At 37.8% G+C, this 24,819-nt stretch overlaps 1 long non-coding RNA gene across 2 annotated transcripts; it reads left to right on the top strand.

Annotated features, from left to right (window-relative positions):
• Positions 1 to 16,053: 16,053 nt before the first annotated feature.
• LOC120440605 lies at positions 16,054 to 22,983 on the top strand. Of its 2 annotated transcripts, XR_005613382.1 has the most exons (5): positions 16,054 to 16,196; positions 16,321 to 16,431; positions 19,640 to 19,729; positions 20,680 to 20,778; positions 22,456 to 22,983. It is a non-coding gene; the product is annotated as an uncharacterized LOC120440605 (long non-coding RNA). The 2 variants fall into 2 exon arrangements; XR_005613383.1 differs by lacking the exons at positions 16,054 to 16,196; positions 16,321 to 16,431 and adding an exon at positions 19,411 to 19,545.
• Positions 22,984 to 24,819: the final 1,836 nt, after the last annotated feature.

The raw sequence follows: 24,819 nt of genomic DNA, 5'->3' as shown, positions 1-24,819 counted from the left end.
ATTTAATTGCACTTTTAGGTACCTGGTGAGAACAGACTTGATGTGGTAATGAGTGATCTATATTTACTGCTTGCCATTTTAAGTGATGAAAATCTGTAAGATTTATGTTCCACACAATGCCGACAAAATATCAAGATACATAAAAAAAGAGACATTTTAAAAAACGTGCTAATGGGTTTTACTTTCCACAATGTAATGCCATTTAACATTTTTTCCTCAATATTGCAATATTTTGTCTGTCATGTAAGAAGCACAGAATGATAAAATTAGTGTTGTTGGAAACATGAAAGGCAGAAAAGGTAAGTCATACCAAAAAGCAGCCAGAGGAACATTTTACAGCTAAGGCTAATTGACAACCGGCCAGTAGTGTGATTCTTCGGCAGATTTTTCCCAAAACACTGAACCTACAAATTCAGGCACACTTTCAAGATAATGTTCCTTGCTGTAAAGTTTTAAATATGTTCAAAATCTCATCATGTGCATTACATGTCAACAAAAGCGAATCTGACAAAAACTGTGCAAAAGGCAGAAAACTGAAAATCGATTTTCTTCCAACCGAGTATTGGATACCCATAATCTTTGGGCCTGATGATTCTGGGATCCAAGAAACTGAAATCATTTTTTTCAGGGAAGGCCTTGCATAGTTAAGGAAGACAATGCTAAACTGAATGGGTTAATAAAATTGTCTTGTAGAATGAAGCCACAGTTTTGTGTCCTAGGAATGCAAAACAGCAGCACCTGAGAGCTAGTCTGACATCAGCGGGTTGAGTTTCAGTCACTCCGTCATCGCTGCTCAGATTGGGGCTTTTAATGAAGCACTATAAGCTCTCTTTTTCATGAGTGGCATGAGCAGCACATGCTCCAGCTGTCTTGGGTCCAGTAGAACTAGAATTCTCTTCTTAAAAATGACTGATTGGGTGTTTTGGACTGGGGGTCTCCTGGGACCACAGTGACGTCACAACATTATTAGCAAATGGAATAAAGTCATAAAAATGGGAATGATCAAAAGCACATGTGATATATAACAAAAAATATATATAGGTATATGCGGTCTTGGGGCCCCACTTGGTAGGATGAGAGAAAAAAAAAAGCTTCTCAGAGTAGGGCTAACATGTATATATGTTACAGTGATATCATACAATATGGAATTATTACTAAATGGTATTAAAATGTACAGTGGTGTTACTTTTCCTCAATGAATTTGTTTTGTGGTAGAACACAACCACATCATGTGCATTTCTCACTTTAATCAGTTTACTATTAATATATATTTTTAGATAAACAGGAAAAAATGGACAAATGTCTGGTTTGTGGTGTCACGGTCCTGGGTCGGTGACCCAGTGTTTTGAGTTTCTTGTGTCTCTGAGTTTTGTATTATGATCTCAGTTCCCTTTGTTCCCCAGTTTATTCTTTAGTGTCTTAGTTTGGCTCTCTTGTATTCTCTTTAGTTCTCTGAGTATTTAATAGCTCCCCTCTGTGTCTTTGTTGTTGTTCTGTGTTTCTTAGTTGCTCTGTCTCCCCTAGTCTAGTTTGCATCTGTGCTACTTCCTGTTTTAGTTTGAAGGTCCATGTCTCTTGTGAGTGTATTCTACTTTGCTCCCTCGTCTCGTCAGTTCTGATTTCTCCCAGCTGTGCTCCCCTTCTGTGTCTCATTCCCCTCGTTACTTCCCAGTGTATTTTAGCCCTGTGTTTCCCTGTGTCAGTGTCGCGTTCTCCCTCATGCTGTGTTTCTCCCTGTGTCTCCCTATGTGTGTATTGTTAGTTTTGTCTCAGTTTAGGTTTTTGTAGATGTTCTTGGTTCAGCAATAAACGCTGCCTTTTGAGTTCAATCCCGTTTCTAGTGAGTTTGCGTTTGGGTCCAATTCCTGCCTGCACACAGCGAAACATGACATGTGGTGGCTTTTATAATAACGGTTTAAGTAACCAAAACCCAAATTATACAGTCTAGTTTAGCAGACTGATGTGACATGTGTCCACTCAGACTGGCTGCTTTGTGTGTAAAGAATGGTGTGGGTGGTGTGGAGTGTTGTTGGAGGTGTGTCACAGTAAAACTAATCAATCTTGTCTTTATTTCTGAGCATCACCTGTGTTTGCCCCACAGTCATGCTCCAACCAAGCGGCACATAAGAGCCAACAACTATCCAGCGATGCTCCAAACTGCTCCCCCGGCACAATGCACCAGGCCAGCGTTGGGTGCTGATCAAGAGGCAAAGTCAAGGCTCATCACAAGTTTCACTTCAGTGCTTACCAACAGCCCTACCTGACCTTTACAGGCAACTGTCTCTATTGATCAAACACATACGTCCTGTCACACTAGTAAAGCCCATTTTGTTCGCAGCTGTTCAGCATGCCAGTTCGAATCTTCCTCGCATATGGAGCTCTACCTGAATCTGCAGAAGGATGGTGAAGTGACCTGAGCCAAAGGTCAGAATGACATTACTTGTGTTTTAAATTGTTCAGTGGAACAGGTGTGTAAAAACTACAAGAAGCTCTCAGCACTGCTGTTTCATATTTGAATAAATATTAAATTTAAATTTTAAATTATTATTAGATAGATGGATGGATAGATACATTATTAGTTAAAAACAACACTATTATAATTAATATTAATATCATTTTTAGTGTCACTACAGATGGCAAATTCCTTAGTTTGTCTTTTTTTTTTTAAGTATTTTTTTAATGATTGCATTGCAATGTAATATCTCAGGCGTATGAGGGAATTTTTTTAAGGTTTGGATTAAATGTTCACTGGATTCAAGAATGAATAGATTGAAAATTTGTGTTCAAAGATTAAGGTCACTGTGACCTGACAAAGCATAATTTTGCCAATAACTCCAGGATGTTTATGCTAATGTGGCCAAAAAAATCATGCCTCTTTACTAGGAAGGAATAATGTAAAAGGTCAAAGGCCATGTCTGTCTCCAATATTTAAGACCATTTCACATACAAAATGATATGCACTGTGCTGACCACGAAATTGAGCACATGGCTCAAAATTTGTTGACTCTCTGTTGCAGTTGTCACCGTACTGGGTCTGTCACCCAGTTACTGTGTTTTGGATTGATTAGTATTCTTTGATTTATTGTTATTCATGGTTCTGGTTCTAGTGGTTGCTTTTCTGCTTGTGTTTTGCTTGTGCTTTGATAGTTTCCAGTCCCTAGGTTTCTATTATTGTGCTGTATTCCACGTTTTGGGTCTAGTCTCCCTTGTCTTCATGTTTATTTGTTTTCTGTGTTTCCTTTCTGTCTCCCCCAGTTGGCAATGTTCTCATGTCTGTTTCTTTCCCCGTCCCAGTGACTAGCCTGCGTCTTAGTGTCAGTCCCTTGTTTCCTGTTTTATTTTGACAGTATCTTGTCCTGTGCTTAGTGTATTCGGTTTTGATTCCTCCCCATCTCAATGTGCCTGATTAGTCCCAGGTGTGTATCCCTCCTGTTTCTCATTACCTGGTTATCCTTTGTGTATTTAAGCCCTCTGTTTCCCCTCTGCCTGTTTTCACGTTGTCAAATGTTGCTGTGTGTTTCCTCCGTGCTCCTTGTTTCCTTTGTATTTTCTAGTTGGCTCCCAGTTCTTAGTTTCTAATTTTAGGTTTTTGTTTCCTTGTATTTAGTTTTTGGGTTTTTCACAGCAATAAAGGTGCCTTCCTTAGTTTATCCCTTTCGTGTCTGAGTCCTGCATTTGGGTCCTACGTCACATGACAGCAGTCTGCATGTAGATGCAGACTGCTGTCATGGTCGTACATATGTACATATGTACGTCACTTCACACCATAAGTCAAATTCTACACTGTTGAACCCCAGGCACTTGCACTGTGCTTTGCCCATTATTGCGCAGCGTAAGCCATAGAAGAAAATGGATTTCAAAGTACAGCGCAACAGTTGCTGCTTCCTATGTGAAAGTCCCTTTAGAATTTACGGCTTTGGGGATTCATCAGGAAGGGCATCCGGCTTTAGAAAATCTGCCAAATCAAACATTTCCCACTGTGGCAACCACTCGTGAATAAGGGAGCAGCCAAAAGTACCTTTTTTTTTTTTTTTTTTTTTTTACAGAAACATCCATATTTGAGAGGTTTTTACTCATAGCTGCATCTTTATGTTAAATCAGAATTAGTTGTGTTGGCCAAACATTAACAGTTTATTCAGTTCTTTAAAAATACCACCTTAGTGCTATTTGAACAACACGCCGATGTCCTTAAATCATTTCATATGTTGTCTTTTTTTTGTTTGCAGTTTTTGTTTTGTTTGTTTTTGTTTTTTTACTTTTTATTAATTTCATGATGAATGACTCCATACCTCTGGTCTTACTCTAACCATCTAGTGTCTTGTTTAACACCATTAACAAAAACAAGAAATAAATGTATAAAGATGGCATTTAAAACATGGACACATACAAAGTGTGTCTGCGGCTCAGAAAGTGTGCACGGTTCTTTTTTTTGTAGGGCAGACTGTTATTGCAGACAAAGTTATGATTGATTTTTACATGTGACTTGCAGAACTTAAAGTAAGGAACACTTCTGGTGGTCTGATGGATGCACACTTGCGGAAAGGGAAATAGCCACAAAATATTAATTTGGCTAACTTTTAAAAAGCATTTCTACACTCCAAAGTCATTGCCTTGCTGCAGACAAATATACAGCCTCCTCCTCCTTTTTCAGTCTCACTCCTCCATCGCTGTTACCCAACTGCCTGCATGTTCAGACCTCCAAATTAGCTCCTGATTATTGAGCTGACACATTGCTGAGCCACAGTGCGAATAATGTTTTATTAAGAAAGTTGGCCTAATTTAATAATATAAAATATAGAGAACTATACTGCTGTATACATGAACATACACATACATATTCTTGCTATGTAACACCTTTGTAACAAAAAGCAAGCATATTTTCCTAAATATATATTTCAATTTATAAACGGCAAAGTGCCAGGGAACTTTAGGTTTTGCGGCTGCCTAGAGTATTGATGACAGTATTTCTGGAAAGAGGGTATTTTTTTTTCTAAATGTCATTTGTAATGCTGCTTCCCACATACTTAATTCTGCATTCATTCGTTGAGGCAGATAGGACTGTCTCGAATTGAATCTTGCTATCTTAATGACCAGATATCAGTACAGGGATTCTCAATTTTGGGCTTTTTTAATGTTATTTTATGGTAATTTGGGTGAACAATTTAAATAAATATGATAGGGAAAAATAGTAAATTTGAAAAATATATCCTTTTGATCAGGAAACTCAAAGTTCCTTAAAAAATCCATAGTTTGCTGCTCACACATACTGTTAATTGTAACAGAGTTATATATTCATCAATAAGCAGGCAATATGTTTGTAGTTTCTCTTTATATGTGTAGGCCACTAGGTAAATTGCACCCTAATGGAATAATGTTACTATAAATGGTATTGCACCAAAGCAAGTAAACTGAAACAACAGCAAAAAAAACCCAAAAGTTAGATCACAATGACACATAAGAAGATTTAGTTATACCCGTTCTGCTGCATGTGCTTTTTGAACAACCTACATTAATATACGCGCCTTTGCTCAGAGGGAGACAGTGTCTGAGAATAATTTTCAGGCGATATGTGAGAGCTGCCAGTACTGTCTGATTGTTGGCTTACAAAAATGACAGTACACTTATATCATAAATATTTGGCCTTACTTTTCTTTTTAAGTGTTGTTTGGAGAGGTCTTAATTTCAACTGCCATTTCAGTATTTAACTCAAGTGAAAAGGAAATACTTATTAAATTTTACACACATAACTCCTACCAAACTTTGTGAGGTGTGCGCAGCCAGAAGTTTGGTAGACATGATTTTGCCATTAAATAATATGCTTATAATAATATCCAGAAGAACTGGTGGGTTTTTTGCACACGTGTGTGTTTGTGTGAGTGTGTGTGAGAGAGAGAAACAGAAGCAGGGAAAAACATGCAATTGTAGATTAAATGCGGGGGTATTTTGTTTAATTTGGTAATTTCAGCAAATTAAACATCATTTACATTTCATGGTCTGAGATCTCAATATGGATTTTTTTTTTTTTTTAAACAAGATGCTTACAAACACACACACACACACACACACACACACACACACACAACACACACACACAGCACACACACACACACACACACACATATAACAAACAAGACCTACAAACAAGACCTTGTTTTGTCTCTTTGTTTGAAACAATACTGTGCAATATTGATCATTCAGGTTTGCCGAAAAGGCAAGTTGAGACACCTTATGCATATTTATCACCAAAAGACCCCTTTTCATGTACCATTCTCTCCTGGCTCTTAGTGTTTTTTCCTTTCAGCCACACAGCTGTAGATTGTTATGCATAGAGTGACACGACCTGCAGGCGCTGCGCAGATTCTTATCGTCATGCTCTCATCTGATGGGAACGCATGCTCTGACAAAAGCTGGTCCTCCTCGATTCTGCTCATATCTGCTTTTTAACAATTCCATCAGTGCCGGATAAGCTGGCTAGCAATAAAGACAAAATGACAATACATACAGGGATCTGGGCACCATCTGTGCACAGGAATGACCGATAACGTGTTTGAATCATCAAAAAGTGGTTGAAAAAATGATGAGGAAGAGATAATACGAATACGAACATAAAGAAATGTCATTGCGGTGGCTTCTTCAGTTCAAAAGCATGAATCACATTTTGATGTTGATTTCTTATGGCGTTTTATGCTTTTATCCTATACATACTTTAAGTTGCCATTCAATTCCATTAAGATTAAAGCATCTCAGGATGTTACTGTACATGCTGTTATCGAAGTGCAAGAAATTGAAGTTACAATCACCAGTCTAGAGGCAGACTTTCTCAATATACAGACTCTGATTTTGTGGACTCAAAATGCAGTAGTAGTACCTACATAACACTAAACCAAAACACAATGATGAAAGCAAATGGTTAGGGAAAACTTTTGTCTTTTAATGCAAACAAAAATTAGAATATGAGAATAATTAGGTTAGCTTCTGTAATTAATGTAAGGTTATTATTTTCAGCTCTGACCTTGACTGAGGTAGTTAAATATCTGCTGACCTCACCTATAACTGTGAAAAATAAAAAACACGAAGAGCTGGCATCATAGATCCTATCCTAGCATACCTGCTCATTTTACATTGTTTATAGGGGATGGAACTAAACTGTGGTTCAGCTGTTTACTAATATCATCTCAGAGCAGCAGAAATGACGATAATGTTCGGCTTATTAAATCATGAGATTGGAAAATATTTTAACTGATTTAAACATTCAGTACACACATCTAAAATCAGTCTTCGGTACTTAAGGGATGTAAGATATGTGTGCTTATTGATAAACTAGTTTCTAACTTTGTCAGGCTCTTTTGCAGTAACAGTAATTGTCCACTGTTGGAGAAGATCCTAAATGAAGCTGAGAGGGAATGAAAAAACAAACTTGTGGCCCCTAATTACAAAAAGGTTTCTGAAAGCAACTAAAATATATATAGCTATATGCTTTTAATTAACTGGGACCTTCACAATCTTTCAGTTTTCTTCTGTTATGGGTAGTGTTTTCCTTATTTACTCTGTCCAGTTCACAAAAAACATCACCCTTTTAAAGTTACACTAAATTAACACAAGATTCAAAAGCTCTATTCAGCTTAACTTTCTGAGGGTAATCTGAAACAGTTCTCTCCTGTTATGTGTACTAAAACTTATGATACAATACTGAATTCTTGCAAGCTCAAACAGGCCAACAGGTTTATACTGACCCCTTTTGCAAATTATATTTTGAATGAAAAGATGCATGTTAGCACAGCACAAATGCCTTTTTAGGGAAAAAAAAACCAAGTAAACACAGGAGATATTCCTGAGCTTGATAAATCGTGGAGGATAACAGACAGAGACGTCATGCTTGTGAGCAAATCAGTAATCAAAGCTTTTTTTTAGCATTTAACCTCTTTTCTTTTATTTTTACATGCTTCTCTTGAACCACTATTTTGCTACAGATAGGCATTAAAACATCTCTTCTTTCTGTGTGGTTTTATACGTTTATTGATTTTAATGTGCTGTTCTAAAGAAATCATTTTAAGTATTACCACTGGAGCTGGCCTCTCGAGTCAAATGCTTCTTTGACCTGCTGATGTACCCAGCAGATGTTAGGCAGTGGAAATTTGTGTAGGTGTCGGTTTATTTTATTTTTTTCTGCGCGTTCAAGCCTTTGAGAATGTCGAGGTTCCCGCTGCTGTCCAGCAGTAAGTTCTATGTATTGTAGCTTTTGACTCCTTCAATGGCAAACTCTTAGCCTGGCGCCTCAATGCCCGACACACGAGCCGCATCCTGAGTGACAGGCTGCTCCCTGCAGAGCCGGGGAGGGTAATTGGCATTCAGGATCATCTGGATGATAGGGAGGGTGGCAAATTCCATGAGACGCTGCTCCCCGCCTTTTATCCTGTGCCACAAAGTTCCCCAAGACCCGTACCCCATTTGCACAGAGAGAGGGAGAGATTGACACAGAGGGAGAAAGAGAGAGGGAGAGACTACTTTGCATGCAGTGAGTTGGCAGTAGCATCCCCGAGGGAGACATTGTCGGTGAGGGGGAAACAGCTTTCTATGCATGAGGAGAAATTTCCTTCAGGTTTGTGTTGCAGCTACCACCCCTCCATCGCCATCATCCTCCTCACCCCCCAGTGCCCCCACCCCACTCTCTAAAACCCCCACACCCATGTCTGTAGGGATTTATGACCTGTCACCTCAGCAGCTCGTAGGGATGGGAGGGAGGAAAGGAGGAAAGGAGGGTAATGCAATGGCGGTGACAGCGTTTGAAGGGGGTGGCTTTTCACGTCACTCCTGTGAGCAAGGTGTATATCCATTCAACCATAACACAGTCAGAAGAATTAACAACAAAGAGGGGTGGGAGGGGCAAGGTTGTTAGTATAGCTACCACACCTAAATTATCTCCCAAAGGGGACCTTTAGTTTCACACTCTGAAACCAGCAACGAACTAACGGGAACACTCAGCCCCAATCAACAAATCATTTGCTTTGCTGTCAAGTGGCATGTGGTATTTAAAGGGGGAAAAAGATAGCAGAAGTAGCAATCACACAAAATGCCATGATACAGTTGTGCAAAGAAAGCAAAGTGATCTGTGAGCGAAGTACACTATATTGTACATTTCCCTGTGGACTTTTGATGGAGGGCATTAACCTGTAGATTTCTTCCTGCCATAAATTATTTGGATGTACCTGTGCCCCGAGGTAGATCATTAGTGTGCTTGATAGGTATAATAATGTAGCCTGGTGCATTGCTATTCTGAAGCCATATATGCCTGACTAAAGGGTTCTCTGTGCAATGAGAATTGAATTATGTCTTCTGTCATACAGTTACTGTGTACTTAAATGCATTCTAAGTCAAAAATCAATAGTTTGTCCAAAGCTGCTGATGCATTATTGTCAGCTCTGATAGATGAAATTATATGGTGTTCTTAAACATAGGACACAACTGACACAACTCGTTTCATGACTGAAAACATTTCGAAAATATTAAACCCTATCAAATATAACAGTATTTAATCCTTAGTCTTTCATCCATAATATGCAGTTTGATTGTACAGTATCTATAAATATAGTGCTGGCTACTGCACATATGGATGAAATACCATTCACCAATAATAATGAATATTACTTCTAAAGATTTTCAGTCTATATAGTGGTGTGACTGAATAGTGAGTGCACATAGAAAGACAAGGTACATTACATTCACAGCTTAAAAAGGTGAGCTAACTAAAAGCAATGTGCTGAGCACCTATGGGATGAATTAGGGCAGAGACTGGGAGCCTTCTTGTCCAACATCAGTGTCCAGCCTCACAAATGCGCTTCTGAAAAAATGATCAAACACACTCATAAACATACTCCTTAATCTTCTGGAAAGTCTAGAGTTGACACTGTAATAGCTGCAAAGAGTGGACTGACATCATATTAAACCCTATGGATTAAGAATGGGAGTTCATATGCATGTGAAGGCAGACAAGTGAATACGTTTGGCTAGGAATGGGAATTGATAAGAATTTAGCTATTCCATTATTATCATCACCTATCAGTTCGATTCCTTGTTGCCTTGTTTCGTGATGAATACAAAGACAAAACAAAGTTGGACACCAGTACAGTGAGACTTCAAAGGGATCACCACAGTGATTCTACTTTAGAAACATGAGCAGGTAGAAATAGAGGCAGCAGCCTGACTGGCTGACTACTCCATTTCTTACCTGTGGAAGTTCAGGGTCTGGCTGCTGGGCTAGGGCCTACATTCACTCAGCTTTAACATCACTCTGGGTTCCTGGCTAGCTTAGAGTTAGCATGGTGTCTGTGTAGGTGTTTGCAACAAGCCAAAGTTATGTTAGCAGTAAAACACGGTTGTTTCTGTCCTGGATGCACTTTACTTGCACAAAAGGATGAGAGAGCGATGGCAATGTCCATATCCACGCTGCAGACTGCACCACTATCAGCTGATTAGAACAAGTACAAGTGGAACTGATAGGCAGGATCCACAGGGAAGCAAACTAACAATTCCAAGGACTAGAATTGCTCCCTACTTTTGGCAATATATCATATATTTCATTTTCAAGTAAGACTTTCCTCTGCTGCCACAGTGGACAGAGAAATTACTAACAGCATTTCAGTCATAGTTTTAGAGTCGGGAACCTTTTCCCCTAGGGGAGTGTTCAGAAGTCTGATTGCAGGATTCTCCAAGCCTGTAGATTCCTTCTGAATGAGGAGCTACTGTAACTTTACAGATATTGATGAAGTATTGTATATTGTTTATTTATTGTTAAGAGACAGCCATAATGTTGAATTACTGGTTATTAGTAGTTATAGTAATTATTTATTGTCTCTGGCAGTAATTGGTCTCCTCAGTTCTCAACCACTTAAAGTGTTGTTAAAAGAACACAGTGTGGACATGTGGCAGTAGTATAAAATGGATGAATGGATCAATGTTGGATAAAACTGAGAGTTTTAATGATTTTGAATTATTAATTATGTGTTACACAGTGGCTCACATTTACAGTCAGACAAACTGTCTTATGTGTGTATAGCACCATTCAATAGTGACAATAAGCCATTGAATTATTTTAAAAACTCAGATTAAAATAATCCATCACCTACGTTTACTACCAGATGTTATTGTCATATCATACAGTAATATATTACATGTTCTGTTGCAGGTACTTGACTGAGTTTGGTCTGTTATTTTTTCCATACAGTATCAGTGTAATATTAAAGACACTGTCAGTCTGTGCATCCTGTCCGGAGGCTCTCGAGATAACGGTGAAGAGATTTGTCTGTCGGCTGTCTGTCACAGGTAGTTGTCAGATCGACAGTTTATGTGAAACAGCCTATTAATACCGTACCCTTTTTTGCCCTTGGTGATTGTTACCTTTGGAAAGTATAACACTAATCACTAGCTTATTATTTTTAAAAAGCACTTTGGATTGTGTTAAGTGTGTTAATTATTTTGTCAAATGCAAAAAAGGGCTCTGCTATTACCCTCTGTTGCTGATAAGAGCAACAACAAGGATGAAGACATTTTTTTTCTAAGGCAAGTAAAAGTACAGGAGATATGAAATATGATTCATGCAGGGGTGGAGAGAATTTTCAGCTCTGTTTCAATAGTGCAGGAGTTACCTCTGCTGTCCTAACAGGAGTGGGAAGGTCATTTCAGTGCTGGAGATCCAAGAGGGAGAGGAGTTGAAAGAGGAGAAATGGTTAGGTAGCCACAGGAAATGAGGAGCTTACTGAGCAGTTGTTTCATTCCACAGACCTGGTCTGGGGGCAGTGGCCTGAAGGTAGGAGAAAGTAATTCCTGCCTAGCACATCCAAGCACATCCAAGAGCAGAACTTCATATTCAATATGAGCAGCCAGAGGTACTGAGGGAAAACAGTGCAGAAGGTGGCTGACAAGGGAGAATTTTGTGAGGTTGAAGAAAACATGGGCTGAAGTATTGTGAATAAGCTAAAGGGGTGAGAAGACCTAAGCCAAAACCAATTTCACATTCAGAGAGGCTTACAGTCTTTCTTCTTTTTGTTACAGCCGAGGCTCATGCAATTTTATGAAATATGACAAAAAGGATTCTTTGTCAATGAGAAGCTAAAACTAAAATGTCATATTTTAGAGAATAATTAACGCTCACATTACCTCCACATACCAAGAGTTATAACATGAAGCAATATCAAGTCTAAGTATTGTGATTCAGATCAGCCAATCAAGATAACTCATTTTCACGCTTCTTACTTATTCAAACATAACAGTGTTGTTTGGTTTCTAGGCTACATGAAGTACATTTCTTAATAGCAATAAATAACGTAATAATGCTTTTAAATCAATTTCAATTGAAATTTTAAAATTTCAGCTGAACAGAAAAGATTGTTGAGAAAACAGAATCAAAACAACAACAAATGGTGTGATGATCAGTACTAGTGCCTTACAGCAAGAAAGTTTGAATCCACTGACTGATTGAGGCCTTTCTCTGTGGAATCTGTATGTTTGCCCCGGACCTGCATGGGTTTTCTCCGGGTATTCTGCAATGAGACCGCGGGGATGGTTTGTGTTTTATCACCGCTAAGAGTGGGTCTTCTGTGACAGCTTAACTTTCATTACCTTAAACATGAAATTGAGCTAAATCTGTCATATTTATTTTATGTTCATACTCTGTTATGTATATTCCTGATAAATGCTCCTGATAAATGATAAATAGATTAAAAATAAACCCAGGAGTCATTTTTTCCCACTAATATATGTGTGGGTTACTTTTGGAAACACAACACTGTGACTTATAAAACTTGTTAAAGAGAAATATTCAGATCCATAGGCTATTGTTGCATGATTATGTCAATTTAATACTATATCCAACCAAAGAGACTGTCCAGCATTACAGTTGCAACAATTTCAGTACTGCAGTACTCAGTGCTACCAGCTGACCTCTTCTTCCCTTCAATGTCTGTCTGAGGAGAGGCCATGAATATTTCGTACTTGCTTTCAGTAGAATTCAATCGACGCCAAGACACACAAGGAGACATCTTCCGCTCCATTGGTGAGTGTGGACAGAATGATGGAAACCACAAGGAGGAGCAATCCTCTTTTCTCTGGCCTTAGTGTCTGGCTGGCAGCTGGTCAATCGCCTGTGACTTTGTAATATACAATTGGGCTCTCCTTGCTTGCCATAACATCCTTTTGCAGATTAGACTCTGGATGAGCCACCATGAAGGTAGGTTCAAATGTACTGCGTCCGATGCATATGCAACAGCTCGCTCTCAGCTGGACCTGCTTGAGCAGAGAAGGAGTGCAGTTGGTTAGGGGTTGAGGTGATGCTGCTGCAGGGACCATTGATGGAGAAGGATATGCAATGTGCTTATCCTTTCAACAGTGACTCACTTGAGAAATCCTTATCCATTTCCTTTCAGAGATAATGCATGCATCTTTGTATACTGTGCCTGTGCTCACCGCCTGGCTGTGAGCTCACACAGACGCAGGATGTCCAGCAGTGCAGGGGAGATGGATTTTTCTTGTTTCACAAAACAATGCTCTATATACACGACAGTAAGGGGAGAGATCTTTCAAGTTGCAAAGGCTTATCAGCAGCAAGGCCTCCCATTGACTGATAGGACTGTCTGGGTTTCATCTGTGAAAATATTCTGCACATTGATGGGTCTGTTTGCATCTCTTTATGCCTCTCAGAGACACATTCTCACACTGCTGTGCCTTTTTCTGGTAGATCATCTCTTCTGAATAGTGGTTCTCTTCAATGTGGTTATTGTTGTACAAAGGTCCATAGTACCTTAGAGTCCTCTGTTATCAGGTCCCCTGCTTTCTCAAGTGCCTCACCTTGTTCTTTTTAACACATACATAAAATTCTGTGGACATGATAGAGAGATTCATGAATGTTTTAGCACCAGATTTTATGTTTGTTTCAACCTCTAAATTATACCCTGGAAGCAGCTTGTTTAAAATACAGCTCTGGATATGAAGAAAGAGCTAATTTTGGAGGTTGGATGTCCCCGCCTCCTTTCCTTGTGTCTCTGACTTATTGTTGAAATGGCTTCCGACTGTTTAGCTATTTTTATTCCAACATTTTATTCTGATTCTTTCATCCAATTTCCTCTCAAACACAAAAGACATCTTTGTAAAAGAATAGGAAGAAGAATGACAAGTCCTGGATAGCTTGAAAAGTGTGTCAGTGTGTGTCATTTGAAAACATCTGAATATTGAGCAGGCGGTATGTGTTTGATGAGTAACCCAAAAAACTGTCACATCTCACATTTTATTACATACTTGTTCAAGAACTGTTTTTTTTTCTTGACAAAGTATTTCAACGAGCCCCCTCTAGTCCTATAGATTTTTTTTTATACAAATAGAAGATAAAACAACTGAACTCTATCACTATTGCAACTGTGAAAAGACCCAAATGTTGAAGAGCAAGAGCCAGAAATGCCTCGTCAGGGTGACCGTGTGAGGCAAGCAGAGCTCCAGCATTGACACAAAGCTCTTCTGGGACTGACCTCAGTAGTGGAAGTGACACAGAGTTAGAGCAGAGAAAGAATAGTCCAGGTGTGACCTGTGACCTCCATGGAAGTTATAACTAGAACACTGAGCACAGTCATGACACTTTATCTTAATTTAAACCCCGGTTGTCTCTGCTTCTGTGGCACGAACGCTGACTCTTCCATGAAAGTGGCAGAGCTTTTTGCTACTTTAGAGAAACTCCTAAAAGGTAACAACAGAAACAAGGTTACAGGGCTCAATAGCAGGATTTTTATCACCATTTGAAACAAAAACCTGGCCTGAAATCTGAAAGCACTATAACTTATTATGGATGAAGGTAGTTACAGATCGTATGAGCTATTTATTCCTGCTGGTGTCATAGGACCTGGTAATTCCACTGTCTCCACTGTGGTGTATGGTGTTGCCTCAACAGTATATACAGGGAGTTGATACAAAATGTGTGCTTCAGAACACATCCTCTTACTTCTGCTAGTTTAATCAACATTTTTTTCATTTTTTATTTTGAATGTACAGGATATAATCTGCTTTGGTGTCAAACAGCCAGTCAAACACACAGTCAGGTAAATATTTATTTTAGCTGCTGCTGAATTTGTAGGTTTGCTCACTTACAAAGAAATAAACAATGTCTAATTTTCATGGTGCAGAATGGTCACACTGATCATTTTATTTGAGATTGGAGAATTTGGGCTGCTTTATTTGATGTTGGCTTGACACGTGAATCCATAGTTTTCATGTGACATCAGAGGAACTGGGACATGCCCTACTGGAGGGCAAAACAGTACTGTGGTCCTTTGCCCTCCAGCCATCCTTTGAACGTCTTCAAGTTTAATTTAGCCAAAATGCCAGACAGTCGCTGAGCTATCAGATGCACTTATCAACGTTTTTAAAGATGCCAGAAGCGTGTAGATTATGGTACCAATCTGTGAACACACCTCTCATAACCCTTCCTGAAATTACACCAGCCCCTGCTTTTAAACAGAAGCCCAGGCTGTTAGTGGTGGCTCATTTAAACTGTAGGCGTTATTTACCTGACATTGGGAAACTATGCGATCAACTTTACATTTTTGACATGGCATTAATCTGGCAAATAAAACTAGATCATTTCTGTCACTGCAAGTAAATGTTCAAGTCAACAAAATGTAAGATTTACATGTGGTAGTTCATTTCAGCTAGCTGTGTAGCGCTTACGCTTTAACGATGAACTATTTCTTGTTCTTCACCTACCACACGGCAGCATTATTTACCCATCCAGATCAAAAATATAGTGGAACCCCGACTTACGAAATTATTTCGTTCCCGAGGGTCTTTCGTAAGTCAAAAATTTTCGTAAGTTGAAGCACCCATCGTGCGTTTTGACTGAGGCAATGCTGAACGATAGGCTATAGGCTAATTGCTAACTAGAACAACAATATGTTGTTCAAGTGGAACAGCAAAGCGCAAGTACAGAAGCCAAGGGGTTGTCACATGATTCGGAAGGCATTGTGGGCATTGTAGGCTCAGCCAATCAGAGTCAGCGGACTTCGTTACTCGGGCATTTTGCCATAACACGGGCAAAAATATTGCCGTTCAGTGCCTTCGTAACTTGAATTTTTTGTGAAACGGGGTATTCATAAGTTGGGGTTCCACTGTATATGTAACTGTCCGTTCTTTGAAAGCTTTCATCTTGGAAACAGTGTAAGGTGAGGGTTTCTGTACAAGATAAACTTCTGGGATTTAAATAAAGCTGCCGGGGCAGAAAATGGACACCGAGTCCCCAAATGTTGTAGTTTCTCTTCATATCTTTGCTTTTTTCTTTACGGATAGATGACCTGGCTGATATATGCTCCAGCCCCCCTTCCCCGTGACCCTGATAAGGACATGCAGATGAGAATGCATTGATGAATAGATGATCCAAACAGTTTTGGTTTGAGACAGGTAAAAAAAAAAAACATTTAAATTTAACATTTGAATTTAAGCTATACAAATGAAACTCAATGAAACTGAATACTGCTCATCAAATAAGATACATATTAATAATGAATACCAGCTGAATGTAAAAAAAAAAGAAAAAAAATGAAAGTCAGACTAATGTAACATTAGACTGCTGATAAATAAAAGTTGCCTGGCTGTGATTCTGGTTGCAAAGTGGGTCTTCAGTTATGGTTAGAGATTCAAGCCACTGCTCTTCCTCTCCACAAACCACTGAATACTGAAACCCAAATTGTTCCCCAAGAGTAGGACAGTAGCACTTTGCATAGCATCTCTACTATCTGCTTAGAATGGTGAATGAGAGGTATTTTAAGCTCAGGTAGATTCTAGCCTTGTAAAGAGGCATCCTAAGTGATTCAGTCTCTTTGTTAGATGAACACAGTCATTAATAGTTGTGCTATTTTATGTAATTATTTGATCATTTTTTTGTCCTTTATTAGCATTTTTGGCGGAAATTAAACAAATTTGATTTTGTAGACCACTTTTATCATCCTTAGATTATTTTCTTGTTTTATACTTCTTATTATTTCCTCTCTTCTCCACATTGTGATTTGAAGTGCTCAGAATGAGTTATTGTTTGAGAGTTATCTGTTTTATAATTTAGGAAACCTAAAAAAACATAAAAGGAAAAGAAATGATTTGACTGTAATATTATTGATGGTTTTATTAAATAATGGTTTAAGCAGTTCAGTGACCCTGAACAAGTGGAAATGCAGAATAAAGAATGGGATGGAATGAAAGGGATGCAGATTTTAATGGGAAACATGTTCTCAGATGTTTCATCTACTTTGTTATTTGGATTGTAATTTTTACTTTTTTTAAATCAAATTTTTACTATTACCAAGATGGCAAAACAGCAGTAGAAATGCATAGTCCTCACGACCATGGGAATGACTGAATTACTTTCCTCTGCGAGTCTTTTTAAACAGGGATATCAAAGATGTGACAGCATCAAGACATTACAACTGTATATTATAACAGTATAAGGAACAAAGTCAAACTTACTTAATGTGATTCCTGTAGAGTTATTTTTTGTTTTACGCACTTGGCAACTGATAACAACACATGTATGTTCTAAAATCTCAACCCGTTTATAACAATAACATGCATCTATTTTCATGCTTTTACAAAACCCGAGCATTAATTCCTCCCTCTGTGATCCTTTATGGTGTCAAAGGAATTCTCCAGTGTTTGTCATCAGACAAATGCTTAAGTTATATCCTAGGAGAAATGACTTCATTCAATTTAATTTCCTTTAATTAGTCACAAATATAATTCAGCTATTTTCTGCCATTTTGGACGGCAGGGGAAAACTATCCTTTCATGTTTGGAAACGATGGAAACTGCCAATAATTAAGTGAAAATTCTTTGCTGTTTTGCAGCCAAACACACCAGAGTTAAGGCCCAAGATTTTGTTTTGCTTTTTTCTATATCATACTGTTGTTACATGTAAATTACCAAGACATCTATATGCATTCAAGATAAAGTTGATGACATATTAATCAGCAGATGCTTGCAGGTATAGCCTACTTTTGATCTGAATAAATATGTAAAAATCAACTAGGAGCAGAACATTTACCTCTGTTGTTCCCTGCCAACACTCAAGCAGATGAAAATCCCAGGCTGATTAAAATCAAATGAAAACAGGGAAGACATTGCCCAAAGCTTAGTAGGTGTTAAATCACAATATTCTCTTCATGCATTTGGTTCTTACTAGTCTTACTCAGCTGTAAAATAAAAATAACATGTTGCATTGTGGTTCATATACAAGGAAATGAGATGCGTGTGATTAAAGCCTTAGAATGACTTATTCATATTTTGTTGTAGCTGTCACTTTTCTGACTTTTAAAAAAATCTCTTATAATGAATCCTGTATAAAGATTCTGACAACTAAGAAGAAGAAGATAACACAACATTACATAAACAGCGACAAATCACCTTATTTGGATTTGATAAAACAGCATTTAAATCAACTATTTTCATTTCAGAGAGAAGTAATTATCAATCAAAGAGTTTAATTTGAGCAAACTAAAATCTATTTTATGTTCAAACATACCTCCATATTTTGTACATTTATAAAAAACTACAGTTTAATTTACTCTGTTTCAAAAGGGAAGAGTTCAATATGTTGAATATGCTGTATGAAAGCGTCCAGTTACTAGAAATATAAAATAAGGATTTTCATAGAAAATTTGATTTTTTTTTTTTTTATTTAACCAGTACCCTGGTTTAAAGCCTTGGTTGGAAAGTTGGTGATTATTGTTAATTGTGTGTAGACCTCTGCGTCCATGCACAATCATCAAAAAGAACATTTTCACCTAAGTATAGCCTTGCACTTCTGAGAAAAATACAATTTATTAACTGGTCACCGGCAAGTATGACCTCCAAAAAAAAGCATACGTTTTGGCAGATTGGTGGTCTAAAGCATTTAGGTGTGTGCTAATACAATACCTCTATCTTCCCAGGAGTGGATGTCACAGCAGATTCACTCCAAGGTCAGAGTGTGCAATGCTTAGAGAAACTGTTCTTAGTTTTTTCTTTTTTTCTTTTTTTTTTTTAGTTTTGCATAGAATCCTGTGAAAGCTTTCTCGTTCACATAATGAAGTACAAATATTTTGTTACTGTACTTAATTAGAATTTGCAGGTATCTGTACTGAACTTCATTAGTTATTTTTCAGACAACTTTTTACCTAACTGTACTTAACTGTACTGTCTACTTACATTTTCAAAACAGGCTCATTACTTTTGGTTTAACGCATTTGAGGCGAGTATTTTTTTTCACATCACTGCGTGCCTTCATTAAACTGATTTAAGTCTAAACAGTAACACATGACAGGCAGTCCTGTTCGTGTATTAAACACCAGATTATGTGGCACAAAAAGAGAAAGAAAGAGGCAAAACAGTGTGCTATAGTCAGGAGTTAAAGTATTTTTATCTAGTGTGTGTGTGTGTGTGTGTTTTGAACGCGACACCGGAACGAGTGCAGATGTCCAGAAGTTGCGGTTGCTGTACTTCAGTATCTAGCTAGCTGTTATCTAGCTATGTTTTTTTAATTAGCAGGTAATTTTAAATATTAGCTCCACAAACATTAGCAAACACAAACTGTTTGTACCTACAGTCTGCTTGCTAAAGCTGCAGCTACTTTACTTCACAGGGAGAGAAAAGAAAAAGCTAACATCACTCAGGGATGGAGAAACATAAGAAAGACAGGACAGAAGAGGAAGAAGAGAGGTTAGATTTAAAGGTAAGGACTGCACATGGGTATCTCATAAACTGAAAATTTAAAGCTACATATAAGTCCTCTGGTTTTTAAAGCAGGTATTGGGGGTGTACATATTTCATTTTTCATGTTGTGGTGCAAAACAAACTGAGGTAGACTAAATCACTTAGCGTGCAGTAATGTGATGAATATAAAATAAAGTATTGTGTTGGACTGGTGCGCAGTGGCTGCGTTGCTGGCGGTCAGATTTAGGTTACATTAAATATAGAATATATGAATTTGAGGTTAAGCTGACAATGCTTAGATTCATTTACTGAATTCCACCTTTATACTTAACAGTATAAAGACAGCATAAACAGAGTACTGTCAGTGTAGAGGATTGAACAGGACAACTCATGAAGCATGTGCTTACATCTTGTTGAATTCAGTTGTGTAAATCCACAAAGAGCTGTAAACCTCAGAGCAGTAGCACAGATCCAGTTAGCATAAACCTTCTTGTGATTGCTGTAGTCATAGTTTTAATGGATGTGATGAAGGTGTTTTACAGACACTGGCCAGCTACTGTCTATAGTGGATTTGTGAAAAGTGCAATACAGACTGGAAATGGAGAAAGTTTGCTTTCAAAGTAAAAGTTGCACCTTTTGAAACATGTTAGCTGCAGTACTGAGGCACAGCTTTTACTTTTAAGGTGACTCTCCTTTATCTCCATCTCACTTTTTCAAGATGTACTGATAAATTATTATGCAGCTAAAGGCCTTGAGACCTTGAGCAAATTGTAAAAAACTGAAATGAAATTCCGAATTTTTCTGATGCAAACTTTTCGTGTAATATGTACACATCCAGAATGTTCAGTTTTTGCAAATTATTCAATTCTCAGTGGATTCAATTCTCAAGAGAAGGCAGCAGCAGGAAGAATTTTGTGTTATGATCCAGGAGTTGAAACTGTATCATGACCGCTTTCGTACATATTTCAGGATGTCAGTGGGGCCGTTTGAACTCCTGATGGCGTAGCTGGGAATCGCATTTGAGAAGGCACAGAAATTATTTCAGAACCAACTGACACAGAGCAGCAGGTAAGAACTGTCTCCACATCACTGTATATTTGTGGTGCTTCCTGAATAAGTTGGAAATTTTGAGTTCTGATTCAGAAATTTCTTGTGGAACATTCCCTCAACTGAGATTTTTCACTCAGAAATTCAGAGCAGACCAGCATATTCCGAGTTAGCAATCCGAGATCGCAGAAAAAATTTGAGGTATCTGGAATGCATCATTACTGCTGCATGTTTTGAGTTCTGAGCACAGACTGCAGCGGTCAGTTATATTTATTCTCATGTGAAAAATGGAAAAATCAAACTTAATATGAAAAGAAAATGCGGCAAATTTGTACTGCAAAATTACGTGGTGAGGGTGAACAACTGTATTAAGTTAAGCAGCTGCACTTCCATTTAATTCATTTATTGATTAAATTTCTATGTTTATGTGCCGACGTGATCTCAGTAATTAGTACTTAGATGAGTAACAAACTACTGATGATTGAGTCATTTTTTTGTGATATTCTGTTTGCCTCTGATGGGTGTAAATGCCCTATTAAAACAAACAAACAAAAAAAACTGAGCATGATATCCCTCTGATGCTGCACTTAAAATGAAATATGTTTGTGTTGTTCATGGGTGCATAAACTTTATTGTCCAACTGATCTTCAAAACACAGTGGGAGCTCTGCTTGACTTGCTGCATCTTGTCTGGGCCAATGGGTAATGACTGATATCCACCCAACCCCTCCCGCCTGACTTGACCACAGCCAAGTTGCTGCCTGGGCTCCTCACACTGCAAACAGCTCACTGTCAGCAGACGCCAAATGGGTCTAATTCTAGTTGACACATTTAGCGCATGATTTAGCTTGCAGACCTACAGCTGTGTCCCAAACACTCAAGACAAGATCATCAGGGCATCTCATAAGCATAATTAACCCCTTCATTATGGAAATAAGCAAAAACATCATGAATAATTGTGCCATGCTAGATTGGCGGGCTGGATTAAAGCAGATGTGGTGATGTGCTTGGCTGATTTTGGACTGTCCCTTTCGCTAGAGCAAGAGATCACAACATTCAGTGGTCTGGGACATCAGGCAGAAAAAATAAATGTAATAATTCACAAAGAAAGAAACAGATATCATATACTACAATAAACATATATATGGAAAATGGAAACAGTGGGCACAATCATAGAACTTAAGCAAAGAACAGTTTATAATAACTTATAATAATTTCACTACATTTTAAATTAAGAAGTGATTCCTGAACGAGACCTTAGATTCTATGCTGAAGACAGAGGCCTAAAAAGGGTGATAACCAATAGTACATCAAAGTAAAATATTCAAAGGGTAAATGTATAGATGTCTGGTACTGGCTGCTGGATTCTTTCTAACAGTTACAAACTCTTTTATTCAGCTGTAAAGCTGCAGGATCTTTTTCATTGAAGCAGGATAAATTGGGATGTTTTGTCATACTCCTATGATATTTTTAAGCCATGTAAAACCCCATAATCTCCTATTTCACAACTTTTCATGACTGGGCTGTTTAAAATTATGAAAAAACAAACAAACAAAAATACAATTTATACCTAGAAACTAGCGGTTTTAGGTACAAATGGTTTTATAAAAATTGTTTATACACATTTTTATATGAAGGCTAGTTGGATGTGATAAATGTATACAAATGACTGTATTTAGATAAAGTTGAATTTTTCCAGGTCAGAATGGTCAGGGATAGGATATTCAGGTGGGGAAACGTGGATGACGGGGAAGTGGATGTGGAGAGCAGCGTGGAAAGTTTAGATCAACAGTCCAGAACACATAAAGGATGAATTCTGGAGCAGAGCAACCAAATCCAATGGAGTTCAGGCCTGAGAAGCAGAGCTGATGAGGGCTGCAGACTGGGGTTCAGCAGTGTAGATGGCAGATGAGAGAGAGGAATAGGCCTGGAAAAGATGTGAGAGATGGAAGCAGATGTGGATGATGTGATAAACTTTGACTGCTACAGTTGATTAATATATTAAAATGTTTTGTTTTGCTTTGTTTTGTGTTTTGCTGTAGCTAGCTGTGTAGTGATTTTTAATATGAAGCTAATGACCTGTTTCAAAATGAACACTTTTACATAGCCTATATACTTTTTTTTAGCTTAGCTGATAGGACATGTGATCCAAAACTTGGATTTTTGTTTTTGCATATTTTGTTCTCCTAAAACAATTACATTGCTTATATTTTGGTTATTGTGGTGCTTGTTGTACCCTTCATGTATGAGAGGATTATAAATATATATTTTGCCTATTTTACAGTTGGTAATGAAATAATGTAAGTTATTTGTAAAACTAATTAAAAAACAAAACAAACTTAATCTTAAATCCTCAACTACTCAAATATTACATCTAATTAGAAAATTAAATGAAGATGAACATATTCCGTTTATCGGGTGAGGTCAGGGAGTTGATGTGTTGGTTCAAATGTTAAGTGAAACAATTTTCAAAGTGTGTGTTATACATACTGACCACCTGTAGGACCCTGTACAATTGCCAGGTGCTAAAAATAGAGTGTGTCACACTTTAAAGATAACTTTTGATGCTTCAAGGTATGTTTTGGCTGCCCACAGTAAGACAAATGTGTACTGTTGCTGCTCTTTTGGCTCTAGGGCTCGGCCACTTCCTGTCACTGAAGGCTAAATGAATTTCCAAGTTTATCAAGATATCTAACAGGATAATGTCAGAGTAGCTGTGTAATAGTGAAAGCTCAGAAGAAAATGTGTGAAGCTCCAGGACAATGACCCTAAACAGCAAAGTAAATCAACTACAGTTTAACTTCAAATAAACTTTCCTTTGCAAGTGACCCAGTCAGAGCCAAGAACTCAGCCCAATAGAGATGGCCAAAGCCCAAGAGTGGTTAAAAGAAAAAAGAAAAGAAAAAAAAAACATGTCTTTTGTTGCATGCATGTCTTGTACTGTATCCGTGTTGGGTTCAGCACAAGGCCTGCTAGAACTTATCAATTTCTTTTAAAATCTTTTATTTTAAAATAAAGTATTTTATGTTCACATGATTGAATTTCAAGAACATTCTGTTTCAGTCTGGCTCTTCACTTTCCTGTAAAACAGATATATTCTTAACAAGAACTTATATGTAATATGTATTATATATCTTAACATACTATTATATATATTTAATCATCTTCACATCCTAATGTAGGTCAAAATAATGCACTGTACATTTTACTTAACATCTGGTTAAGATGGCAGCATGTTGGTCTGAAAGATTTTTTTTTTTTTAACTGAATTAGCCTTCCGCCGATTACATTCATTATATGCAGCCGTTATTCCATAAAATTTCTTCTGCAATAAAATGTGAATTAATGTATTTCAAAATGTCCTAATTCAAGTGCAGTTTAAATATCCATGGGTGCACGTATTGTGATGCAACCACATCCTATTTGTTTCCAAGCAACTGCACCTGATATCGCACTCAGGTATACTCCTTGTAGAGGCATCTGATCACAATACAGAAAGAACATTGTAACAAGTATCTTACCATACAGTTTAGCTGCGGTGCTGAAAAAATCAACTCACTTTGGTTAACCTTTGATCTTGAATGTTAATCATTTATTATGCAAATGATGGACAAATTTGAGATTTATCATACTGAGCACAGTGTCAATGACATTTATGAATGGAAGACACAGCTGGGTAGTAGCCCTTTAGCATATGTGTGTGTGTGTGTGTGTCTGTGTGCATGTTGCTTATGATGCGAGTGTGTTTAATAGGGAGCGTGGGTGTGTGTGTGTTGATGTTGCTGCTGGAATTCAATAAGACAGATGGGTCTTTTTAGAGTATTATCTTTATTGCCAAAGAAAAGGCCAATCTGTTTCTCCCTTTTGCCAACAATACACATCAATATGTACAGCGCATATCCATTCTGCTTACATTTTTTCCATTTACTTGCTTTGTTTTTGTTTTTCTTTGCCTTTTGCTTCCATTGGTTACAGTTGTTGATGAAAACAGAATGCACCTGACCCCCTTTCACAGCCAGAAAATGAACTTGAGAAACACAATAGGGGTGTACTGCGGGTTTCA

The sequence above is a fragment of the Oreochromis aureus genome, linkage group 1, assembly GCF_013358895.1.
Source record: "Oreochromis aureus strain Israel breed Guangdong linkage group 1, ZZ_aureus, whole genome shotgun sequence".
Taxonomy (NCBI): domain Eukaryota; kingdom Metazoa; phylum Chordata; class Actinopteri; order Cichliformes; family Cichlidae; genus Oreochromis; species Oreochromis aureus.
The sequence above is the reverse complement of the archived record's forward strand: the minus strand, read 5'-3'. Positions and strand labels throughout refer to the sequence as shown.